Source organism: Acomys russatus, chromosome 5 (genome assembly GCF_903995435.1).
Source record: "Acomys russatus chromosome 5, mAcoRus1.1, whole genome shotgun sequence".
NCBI lineage: Eukaryota > Metazoa > Chordata > Mammalia > Rodentia > Muridae > Acomys > Acomys russatus.
Genome location: NC_067141.1, coordinates 55,675,520 through 55,688,303, shown reverse-complemented (window position 1 = coordinate 55,688,303; position 12,784 = coordinate 55,675,520). Strand labels below are relative to the sequence as shown.

Genomic DNA, 12,784 nt, shown 5'->3' with positions numbered 1-12,784 from the left:
TCCGGAGCTCGCGGCCACACGTTCCCGGCGTACTATGATGGCCGCACACGCAGCTTCCTTAATATTAAACAAATGTTTCAAAGTACAGACGCCTGCAGCGAGAAACGCCGAGAGCCGGGCGAAATGGCCGGGAACTAGCGTCCCGGGGCGGGCTAGGGCGAGGTAGACAGCGACAGCCCCTACCCGACCCCCCGAGGCGTGCGGTGGCGCACAGGTGGGTCCCCGCCGCCCTCGCCGCCGCGCTCCAGCTCACCCCTCTGCTCTCGGTGGCATCTTATATAATAGCCAGAGCCGATCCAAACGGAAGCGGGGCGCGCGCTGCTGGGGCCGCCCGATAGAGGTGCTCACGCCCTGAGCCCGAGGGGGTCCCCACGCAGCTCCCAGGAGAGGGGGAAAGGCCCGAGCGCCCGCCCCGGGCGTCCCCTCGCGAAGGCGCTCGGTCGTGGTCGGTCCCCTTCAGGAAGCTGCGAGCGTCACCAACTGCGTCAGCTTCTTCAAACACCGTACCCTGTCTCCCTCTAGCCCGGGAGCCGCCACCGCGGGGCCAGGGCCGCGGGCCGCGCTGGCAGGCGCTCCCCGGAGGAGGAGAAAGTTCCCGGGGACCCTCCCGTCGCCCACTCGGCCCAGCCGCGCCGCCTGCACTCGTGCGCGGGTGTGGGCAACTTGGGACCCCTGGCTGCGCCCGACCCCTGCTGCCTGCCGAGCTTGCACAGCGCCCGCGGGGATCTCGCCCCCGGGCCCAGCGGAAGAACGGCCGCGCTGAAAACTTCCTAAAGCTGGGAAGCCGCCGGGGTCCCCGAGCATCGCTCTTACCTAGCTCTCGGGAGGCCACGTTCCAGGCGGGCCGCACGGGGCGCGTGGTGCGCGAGCGCGCGCGCGTGGGGCGGTAGGTGAGCAGCCTGCGCGGGCGGGGGCGGAGCGGGACCGGGTGGCGGGGCGTGAGCCGCGCGGGCGGGGGGTCTGGGTGGCCCCGCGGCGGGTAGGCGGAGGGAAAGGAGAAGGCTGCGGAGCCCGCGGTGACGGTGACGGTGGCGGCGGAGGCGACGGTGATGGGCGCCGGGCGAGCGCGCCAAGGGGGCGGAGGAGTTGCCAGAGGGTTTGTTTACGCATTGCTGCCCGGCTCGGGGCACAGCCCGCACTCCCTGATTGGACACAAACTGGGGCACAGCCTCTCGCCGCCGCCCGCCAGGCCTTCTGGAGCAGCCGCCGCCGCCGCCGCGTAGCTCCGGGAGCGCCTGCCGGGCACAGCCCATCGCGGTGTCCCGGCCTGAAGGAGGACGGTCCGGGTGGCGAGCAGGGTGGGCGTGGAGCGAAGCAGGCTCCAGGAGCTCGGAGTAGCCCACCTGTAGTGGTACGACCTTGGCAAGGAGAAACTTGAAACTTCTCTGGCTTGGAGTCTGCTTATGCTCCAGCAGCTGATAAGATACCCCACTTCATCCCCTCCACCCGCTACCCCCAACAGGAAGCTTGCCCTTGAAAAGCAGCTCAAATATCAGTATGTCTTGGTCAAGTCAATGCTTCTTGTAGCTGACCGTGGGCGCTCACAGTTCTTTTCTGCCTCCCACTTCCCTCCTTTTAATCCCATATCTTCCACGTGACATTCAAGAGTTGTCCTCCCAGAAGTGACCTCCTTGCCCTGATGCTGAGCATCCTCTGAGGACTTTGCATAGTCCCTGTTTCCTTCACAGCTGGACCTCTACATCTTCAGTCTCTACTGTCACCTCATAACCTGAGACTGAATACCGTGTCTCGAATGCTTTGATAGATTTGCGTCCCCTGGATCCTGCTCAGTTCTCTGCTAGAGAGCACCAGGCTTTCATCTACCTGTCCAAGTGCTCCCAGACTCAGCCCCCTCTTTCCCCCTACCATTTGTGTGTAGCCTACTGGACTCCCCGGTGGCTAACATCAACCCAATTTGGGGATCAGTCGTGTGTACCTACCCTGTGCACACGCACACTCCCTCTCCCATGCATTAGATTTCTTGAGGAAAGTGACCAGGTTTCAACAGGGCTCCCGCAGACTGAGAGAAATGAAACTGAAAACAATCCTATGTTGTGTCTGGCCTTATCTGCCATTCTGCGGGGCCCAGAGAACTTTGAATCTCTGAAGAACGGAGAGCACAAACCCCATCAAACTCTTCAAAACCCACGTGTGTCCTCCACATATCCTGTTTCTGTATTCACTCCCCACGTGGAACCATGGGCCTCTATACTCACAGTGGGCGATCCGGCCCTGGGTGGAATGTGACTGGGTTCTGCAGAAACGTTCCTTAAGCCAAGGCCCGTGGTGGCCAAAGCGAATAAAATAAACCATGAAGCAACAGACACAGGCTCTAGATATGTTGTGTATAGTTCCACTGAGAAGACAGCTGAACTCTGGAGGAGCATCAGATGAACCGTTTCTTTATCAGACATTTCAAATAAGTTACAAACACACAGGAAGAGCTGCAGTTGCAACCAGGGGAGAGGGTAAGGCCACCCAGAGATTAGCAGCCCCCCCCCCCAGGGCTCCAGCAGAGGATGGGAGTGGGGGAGAGGAGACATCCAGAGAAGGAGAGCAGAAACACCGAGTGGAACTTCTCCTGGAGATGTCCTCAAAGCAAAGGGTCCTTCCTGCCACCATTCCTTTGCAGCTGCCCCAGTCAGGTACTTGGAGAAAGCAGAAGCCAGTGCACATGTGAGGAGGGGCTAAGACATGACAGGTGTTAGGGAAAGGAATGAAGCAGGAAGCATAGTGGTGGATGACAGATGTCCCCAGGCTTGGGTACAGCACCGCATTGCTTCCAGGACTCATCCTCCAGGTCAGTTTCTTCAGTGTGGACAAACATCCTACCCCTCCCCCAGGCCTGGCACCTTGTCCTCCCCCATGTATCTTTGCTTGCATTCTCCTTCTAGCCTTCTCTTTTTCAGCAGGACTTCCTCTGACTTTCCTTTTCTCTTTCTCCCCTTTCTCTTTGTGTTCCTATCACCTCCTGGCTCTCCCTCTCTGAGTTCTTTCCATAGCTTCCCTGTGTCAGCCGCAGGCTTTGGTATGAAAAGAGATGCCCTCCTTCCCATTAAGACATTCAGATGGGTATAAATGTACCACAGTTTCTTAGTCCATTCTTTTACTGAGGGACACTTAGGCTGTTTCCATGTTCTGGCTATTATGTATAAAGCAGCTATGAACATGGTTGAGCATATGTCCCTGTTGTGTGGTAGGGCATTTTCTGGGTATATTCCAAGGAGTGGGATAGCTGGGTCTTGAGGAAGCCCTATTCCCATTTTTCTGAGAAAGCACCAGATAGCTTTCCAAAGTGGTTGTACTAGTTTGCATTCCCACCAGCAATGAAGGAGTGTTCCTCTCTCTCCACATCCTCGCCAACATGTGGTGTCATTTGAGTTTTTGATCTTAGCTATTCTGATGGGTGTAAGATGGAATCTCAGTGTCGTTTTGATTTGCATTTCTCTGATGACTAACGAGGACGAGCATTTCTTTAAGTGTTTCTCGGCCATTTGATATTCCTCAGCTATTAAAAACAAGGAATTCCCGAAATTTGTGGACAAATGGATTGATCTAGAAATTATTATAATGAGCGAGTTCACCCAGAAGCAAAAAGAGACAAAAGGTATATACTCACTTATATCAAAACACTAGTCCAAGGGATACGTACCATGAAAAACTTTACTTACCAAGAAAATGGGTCAGAGGAGAAGACATCCTATTGAGACTTTAGGTGAGAGTAGCATGGTAGAATGGGGAAATAGTAGGACCCACAGGGTCCTGGAAACCTACAAGAAGAACTTTATGACAGGCAGATCTGGGTCCTGGGGTCCTCCTCAAACTAAGGCACCAGCCAATGAGAATATAGGCAGTAAGCTTCGAACCCCTACCAAGACCTAGCCGACGAACATGATATTCTCCACCATTGAGTGGAGAGTGAGATCTGACTCTCACACGAACCCTGGTGCCCCTTTTCAGACCATGTCCCCTGGACGGGGAGGTCTGGCGGCACTCAGAGAAAGGATAGCAAGTTACCAAGAAGAGACTCGATATTCTAAGAGCATATGTCTCCCTCAATCACAGACATAGGGGAGGGGAAGGAAGTGGGAGGGAGGGAAGAATGGGAGGAAACAGGGGAAGGGCTAACAATCGAGATGTAATATGAATAAATTAATAAAATTTTTAAAAAAAGAAAAAAAATGATTTCACAGAGGGGGGAAAAAAAAAGACATTCAGATTAGCCACCACCATGTTGGGGCCCTTCCACGCACAATACTAGACAGTCATATATGTCATCTTGCTTCATCTTTGCCACACACTCATTGGTTGAGCATCACTGGATATAATTTGATGGCTTGCTTATTGTCTGTCACAAAGGAGACTTTCTTTACACAGGTTACTGATGACATGACTGACAATTCTCTTACTGTTGATGATAGGATTTCCTTTCTCGTTTTTTTTTTTAATCCTACATGTTCTCCTTTCATTATCAGAAATGCTGCCCCAAACCCTAAGTTCCAACTGTCCATTACATCTTTTTAAATCTCTAACTGGAGGAGGTAGCATTTCATCTGGTTTTTGAAAGGTGAATAAGTTTGAAGAGCCAGAAGTTGATCAAGGAAGAACATTTTTGGTGAAACAGTAAATAATAGGATCTAACTCAGCTGAAACGTGGTGGAATGCTAACAAATTAGAGCATGCTTTAGAAATTCATCCTGAAACAGTGTGTACAGAAACACAGATTAAATCCTAAACATGTATAGGCTCCACAGTATTTAAACCACCACGGTTTAAGGCCACAGAGAAGTGCTAACACTGTCTTGCCCAAAATGTTTTTAAAGTAGGAGAACTATGGCTGCAAGATTGGGTCCCTGAATATCAAGGTTATAAAACATGGATATTAAAAGCTAACCATATTCAAATCCCTTCTTCAATAACTGTTGGGTTGTGTGATCTTGAACATACATGTGTTAAGTTTCTTCCTCAACACAGTAGGGAAAAATGATATCATCTACCTCAGTGGCCTTTGTAAAACTTAAATTATATATATATATATATATATATATATATATATATATATATATATATATATATATATATATATATATATATATATATATATATATATATATAATGTCCATATTCAGTTTGGGCAACAAAAACAGTCATAGAGTATCTCAAACAATGCACATTTCATTTAGAGGAGGAAGTCTGACACCAGGGTGCTCTTGAGTTCTTCTCAGGAGTGCAAACTGTCAACTCCTTGCATTCTGGCAGTGGGAAGAGGGTGAGTGAGAGCTCTGTTAGGATCCTTTTCATGAAGGCACATATCCCATTCATGTGAACCCCACTGTTAGCACCTAAACTTCTTCCAAAAGCTGCAGCTTCAATGCCATCCGTAGTGGGGATTAGGATTTCAGCAGATGACATTAGAGGACTCACTGACGCTACCCTTATGGGTATGGAGCACAGTGCCGTCGAGGTAGTGCTCCACAAATACAGGTGATATTATCGTGTTTCCCATGACCTCAAGCTGGAAGACACCAGGGCCAGAATGGGCCTCTCAGGCTTTTCAAGCCCTAATTAGGCATTTCTGGTACTGGGAGCAATAGTGTATAGCACCCGTTTGATGCCATCTGTGAAAACACAGCACTCCACTTGTTTCCTCTTTAACGAAGGTCTCAGCCAAGTGTGCTGGCACACACCTTTAATTCCAGCACTTGGAAGGCATTGGCAAGTGGATCAGCTTGAGCACAGCCTGGTCTACATGGTGAGTTACAAGACAGCTGGAGCTATGTAGTGACACCTTATCTCAAGAAAACAAACAAACAAACAAACAAACAAAACCCAAACAACAACAAAAAGGTTTCAGTCGTATTTCTAGCTCTAATTCCTTTCTATTTCCTCATTAGCCCTGGCTGCCCTGGAATACTGTAAAATTCCAGGAAGATATAGGGAGCATAAAAACTAGTTATGGACATCTCATCATCAACAATATACTTTCCAAATGCTGGTATAGTAGAACTTTACTAATTTAAATTTCAGAAAACTCAAAGCAATTGAATTAGAGCTGTTTGGGCTACCGTAGTCCTTAGCCCATGTAACATCAAGTCTATCAGCCTAAAATAGAAGGTCCTTAGATTCACTGGAACCACGGAAAGACCTTCAGGCTGTCCAACCTATTGTGAGAATCTTTTTTTTTTTTTTTACTCTCTTCTTTTCCTTTCTCAGTTCGAGGTCCTACTGTTAAGAACACCTCTAGCCCCACAAGCATTATGCAGCCTACTTCCAGGGCATACGCATCTTGAGACAATGAACCATTTGGCCTTTTAGCTCAAGAACGTAGCACAGTATTGGGACTAAGACGTGCCACATGCTGTGGAGCTGGCTGGTCTGAGCGGTGGCACACTGAAGGGTCTCTTTCTCCGCCCCTTCAGAACATGGTCTTCTCGGGGAACTCTCATGGCTAGACTGCACCCTACTCCACTAATTTATCAAGAAGCATGGCAGCTGTCGAGTGAGGGATAAATGTTCAATCTACAATATAAAGAACATTTGGATAAATTAGTTTTAGTGTTGTAAATCCAAGCAATATTTTAAGAGGGTTAGGAAGACATTTTTTGAACCATTGGACTTTCACCTTCAATCCACACAATACAAACTAAACCTTATCCTACTAGTAAAGACAACTTAACTATCACAATTATACACTTTGCTCTACATTGCTTTTGTTAATATAGAGATTGCTCGGTTCTATGTATGGCTATATTATCCTGTTAGAGTCAGTTCTTAAAAGACACATTTTTCCTTAGTCTAAAAAAGTCAGCAGTTCCACTTTTCTCTCTTACTTCAAAACCAAATTTATAATGCAATACTTAATATCTAAAATCTACCTTATGTTTCCCAACTTTACTTACATGCCTTTTCTAGGAAGTTGGAGGGAAGAGAAAAGTTTAGTTCTAGATTATCTACTTATTTCATTAAAGAGGAAACTGAGACACAAACAATGACAGTGGCTGGGTGAAGTCTCTCAGATGACCTCTATGTTGGGCTAATATCCACTTATAAGTGAGTATATACCATGCATGTCTTTCTGAGTCTGGGTCTCACTCATGATGATCTTTTCTAGTTCCATCCATTTGCCTGCAAATTTCAAGATTTCCTTGTTTTTAATAACTGAGTAGTATTCTATTGTGTATATGTACCAAAGTTTCTTTTTTTCCCCTGAAAACATTTAGACATTTTTAATTTTTATGTTTACATTTTTTAATTAATTTATTCTTGTTACATCTCAATGTACCAAAGTTTCTTTATCCATTATTTGCTTGAGGGAAATCTAGGTTGTTTCCAGATTTTGGCTATTACGAATAAAGCTGCTATGAGCATAGTTGAGCAGATGTCCTTATTGTATGGCCCAGCCAGGGATCAGACCAGATGCTGGGACTACGCTGAGAATGGTATGGAAGAATGGGAGGATGGAAGGACCCAGAGGGTTCAGGAGCCCCAGAAAGACAACATTAAGGCCAGCGGATCTGGACTCAGCAGGTGCCTGCACAACTGTTGCACCAGCTAAGGATAGTGCATGCAGTAAACCTAGACCCTGTGTTCAGATATAGCCAATGGACAGCTCATCCTCCACAGTTATGAGGGGAGCAGGGACTGCCTCTGACATGAACCCTGGCACCCCCGATTTGATCACGTCCCCTTGGTGGGAAGGTCCTGCGGGCACACAGAGGAAGGGGAAACAGGCTATCCTGATGAGACATGATTGGTGTGGTCATATGGTGGGGGAGGAGAAGCCCTGTTGTCAGAGGTCTAGGGGAGGGGAATAGGGTAGAAGAGGGAGGAGGGTGTGAATGGGAAGATACAAGGGAGGGGATAACATTTGGGATGCAATCTGAATAAATTATGATATATTTTAAAAATGATATTGACAAGAGGACCCGATGTGCAAAAATGCTTTGCCAACAAACGTGATGACCCCAGTTCAATCCCTGGGACCCATGTGGTAGAAGGAGGGAACTAACTCCCACAAGCTGTCCCCAAACTTCCATACACAAGGAGTGGCATGTTTGTGTGTGTGTGTACACACATGCACACACAACACACACATAGTATGTAAATAAAAGTGTAAAAATGTGGCTAGTGGCAATAGTGGCAAAATTTTGCGTTCTCAAAGCACCCGTCCGTGCTCCATCTGTGTGGGGAGGAACCGCATTGCTAAACCCCTTCCTCAACCTGCCATTTCTACTTGTCACTCCCAACCCACTAGCACCCTGTTGAATGAAAGTGGGCAATCTCTGATTCCTCTTCTTTATGCCTCCACACCCACTTCAGTTTGTCTCCCTTAGTTGTTATCTCTTTGGTCTGAACTAGGCCACAATTCAGGACATATCATCATATTAAGTGCAATGGTAATGGCTTTGCTCTCCCCCACCTCTGTCCCTTACAGTAAACCTAGCAGAACCATTTTAATGTAACCTACTTTTATACACTAACAATAAGATAGTACCATCTGACATATAAACTAAATTTCCACATGAATGCAAATCTTCAATAAAATATGCATTTATGCTTGCTACACCAGTCCAGTCCTGAAATATATTATTAGTAACCAGTTGTGTGACCTTTGACACATTATACTGCCATGAACTGCAGTGCGTATAGATGGTGGCTGGTGATATTAGTATATGTGCCTCACTCCTAGGATTATTTGAGCATTAATTAATGGGATAGTAAACATAAAGTGATTGGAAAAATAGTTGTGATAGTCTGATGATATTTATTGAGGTCTTACTTTTCAAGAATTTGCGGTCCTCAGATGAATAATCTTATATCAAGCTTATGACATAGATATCATCACTGTTTTTGAATAAGAAAACTCAGGCCTAGAAGAATTACAAAACTTGTTCCAGGTCATCTAGTTAAAAGGTGGCCGAGCCAGGCTTCAAAACCAAGCAAGCTCAAATGCTGCAGTTGGTTCTTGTGAAGAACTTATAGATAGCAATTGTCTTACACGCTTTATTTATTATTAGTAGTAGTAGTAATACTTTACAGAGAAGGAAAAAGGCCTTCCCCCACTCTCCGTTCAGGAGTCAGCACCACTCTATGGAGAGGTGAATATTTCACAGTTAAATGTACTGGGTACCACTGCTTCTGCTTTCCAAAGAACGGCAAGAAGGATGGTTATCGAGTACTGTCTGAACTCCATTTCCTTTCTGCCCTCTACAGTAGCCTCTGTTCTGTGGTTATTCCATGTACTTCCTTTAGGGCCAGAACACTCTCCATGTTTAACTCTGTTCTACTCCAGAAGGTAACTTAGGGGTCTCCCCAGTCGCTTGCCAGCAAATAATTCTTTTGGTCTTTGATGTAAACATTTAGTCTTTTTGGTTAATAGCAAAATTTACTTTGGCCTTCTAATAATGAGATGTTTATAGACCCTAGAATCATAAAACATTGAAGCCGGAAGGACTTTTGTAGATAACAGAGACTCACACATTCCTTCTACAGGGAAGAACCAAGACCTAGAGAGGCCGTGTATCAGAGGAATGCTGCAGGGCCAACAGTAAGAGGAAGCCTGAAGCAACCTCAAGACGTATCCTTCATTTCTTCCTTATGAGTTGGGCTAGGGCACCTGGATATACTAATACAGAATTTATAAGTATCTTCTCCCAAAATGTTTACATTCTCATATTGGTGTTTTTTAAAACATATTTCCAGAGGGATAGGAGTTTAAAGAATGAAAACAAAACATGCAGAAGTAGATAAGAGTTATAAAGAACTGGGACCATACCACTGAACCTCTCTGTACCAGCAGTACTTACTTCATTGTGTCCTGCACAGTACAGTCTCAACAGTGTTGGTGACTCTGACTGTCTCATGTTCCTGTGTCTTCAGGCCTTTCCTATTGCTTTGTTCTTATAATGCCAGTAATTTCCAAGTTTCAAGGTTTTCAGAAGAGTCCTTCTAGTTTGGGGTTCTTTATGAGAGATCGGTAGGGGACTCAGTAGCTGCATCCATGGATACAGTGGTGATGACTTTAAATGACTTCAGATGAGAACGTACACTCTTCACTGCAGGCACAGGCACATACTCAGAGAGCTTTTGAAATCTGAGTAAGTGCACTCCTAAGTTTTACCAGTTGTATAAAAGACACAGTCTCTGGTCAAATCATTTGGAAAATATCAAATAAAACAAAACTACATCTTGATACCTAAACCACAGAAAGATGCCACAAAGAGAATTTCAGACCAATTTTCCTTATGAACACTGATACAAAAATACTCAATAAAATATCTGCAAACAAAATCCAAGAACACATCAAAAACATCATCTACCATGATCAAGTAGGCTTCATCCCAGGGATGCAGGGTGGTTCAATATATGAAAATCCATCAATATAACCCACCATATAAACAAGCTGAAAGAAAAAAACCCCACAAAAAGCCTTTGAGAAAATTCAATACCCCTTCAGGTTAAAAGTTGTGGAGAGATCAGTGATATAAGGCATATACCTAAAAATTAAAAAAAAAAAAAAAAAAGCAATATACAGCAAATTAAATGGAGGGCAATTTAAACCAATTCTGTTAAAATCAGAGACAAGACAAGGCTTCCCATTCTCCCCATATCTCTTCAAATAGTACTTGAAATCCTAGCTAGAGCAATAAGACAACTAAAGGAAAACAAGGGGCTACAAATTGGAAAGGAAAAAGTCAAAATATCCCTGTTCACAGATGATATGATAGTATACATAAGTGACCCCCAAAATTCTACCAGAAGAACTTCTACAGCTGATAAACACCTTCAGCAAAGTGGCTGGATACAAAATTAACTTTTAAAAAATCAGTAGCCCTTCTGTATACAAACAATAAACAGGCTGAGAAGGAAATTAGGGAAACAACACCCTTCACAATAGCCACAAATAATATAAAATATCTTGGTGTAACTCTAACCAAGTGAGTAAAAGAGATGTGTGATAAGAACTTCAAGTCTCTGAAGGAAGAAATTGAAGAAGATATCAGAAAATGAAATGATCTCCCACACTCCTGGATCATTAGAATTAACATAGCCACCTTACCAAAATCAATCTACAGATTCAATGTAATTTCCATAAAAATATCAACACATTTTTTTTATATACCTTGAAAAAACAATTCTCAAATTTATATGGAAAGACAAACCAAACCAAAAATGCAGAACAAACCAGGCTAAAACAATCCTGTACAATTAAAAAAAACTTCTGGAGGTAGCACCATCCTTGATGTCAAGCTGTACTACAGAGCACTGGTAATAAAAACTTCATGGTACTGACATAGGAACAGACAGGTTGATTAATGGAATTGAATTGAAGAGCCAGAAATAAACTCATACGCTTATGGATACTTTATTTTTGACCAAGAAACCAAAACCCAATAGGATGCCTTCCCCTCTGTCCCAGCTTCCTGGTAAGTGAAGGCTTTCGTGGGACATGCCCCTTGGGCTAGTATGCAGATATAAGTAAGTATATACAATTTGATTCTTTCTGCTTCTGGGTTAACTCACTCATTATGATCATTTCTAGCGCAATCCATTTATCCACAAATTTCGGGAATTCCTTGTTTTTAATAGCTGAGTAGTATTCCATAGTGTATATGTACCACAGTTTCTTTATCCACTCTTCTTAAATGAGAGATGCATGGGAGAATAGCAAAATGAAAGGATACAGAGGGTCCTAGAAATCTACAAGTAGAACAATATGATAGGCAGATTTGGGCCCAGGGGTCCCGCTCAAACTAAGGCACCAGCCAAGGACAATACAGGAGGTAAACTTTAAACCCCTTCCCAGATCTAGCCAATGGTCAGAATATTCTCCATAGTTGAGTGGAGAGTGTGATATGACTTTCTCATGTACTCTGGTGCCTCACATTTGACCATGTCCCCTGGAGGGGGAGACCTGGTGGCACTCAGAGGAAGGACAGCTGGTAGCCAAGAAGAGACTTGATACCCTATGAGCATATACAGGGGGAGGTAATCCCCCTCAGGAACAGTCATAGGGGAGGGGAATAATGGGAAAATGGGGGGGGGAGGAATGGGAGGATACAAGGGATGGGATAACCATTGAGATGTAACAAGAATAAATTAATTAAAAAAAAGTATTAAAAAAAAAAAAAAAAAAAAAAAAAGAAAGAAAGAAAGAAACCAAAACCATACAATGGGGGAAAAAGCATCTTCAACAAATGGTGCTGGTCTAACTGAAGATCTGCATGTAGAAGAATGCAAATAGATCCATATTTATTACCCTGTACAAAACTCAAGTCCAAGTGGATCATAACCCCAGATACACTAAATCTAGTAGAAGAGAAAGTGAGGAAGAGCTTTGAACTCATTGGCACAGGAGACAACTTCCTGAACAGAACACCAACAGCTCAGGCTCTAAGATCAACACTTAATAGATGGGACCTCATGAAACTAAAAAGCTTTTGTAAGGCAAAAGACACTGTCAATAGGACAAAATGGCAGCCTACAGATTGGGAAAAGATCTTCACCAACCCCACAGAGGGCTAATATCCAAAACATATAAAGAATTCAAGAAATCAGACACCAACAAACCAAATAAACCAATTAAAAATGGGGTACAGAGCTAAGCAGAGAGTTCTTAACAAAGGAATCTCTAACGCCCAAGAAACACTTAATGTTCAACATCCTTAGTTATCAGGGAAATGCAAATCAAAATGACCCTGGGATCTATATTTTACCAGTCAGGATGGCTATGACCAAAAACTCAAGCAATAGCAGATGCTTGTAAAGATGTGGAAAAGGGGGA

General features: G+C 44.6%; 1 protein-coding gene across 1 annotated transcript in view; it reads right to left on the bottom strand.

Annotated features, from left to right (window-relative positions):
* Positions 1-914, bottom strand: part of Pcgf5 (polycomb group ring finger 5) — a 108,328-nt gene extending 107,414 nt beyond the window's left edge. The window contains exon 1 of the mRNA XM_051146372.1: positions 814-914. The gene's annotated coding sequence lies outside the window, so the exon portion shown is untranslated. The remainder of the gene's footprint in view (positions 1-813) is intronic.
* Between the last annotated feature and the right edge of the window lie 11,870 nt (positions 915-12,784).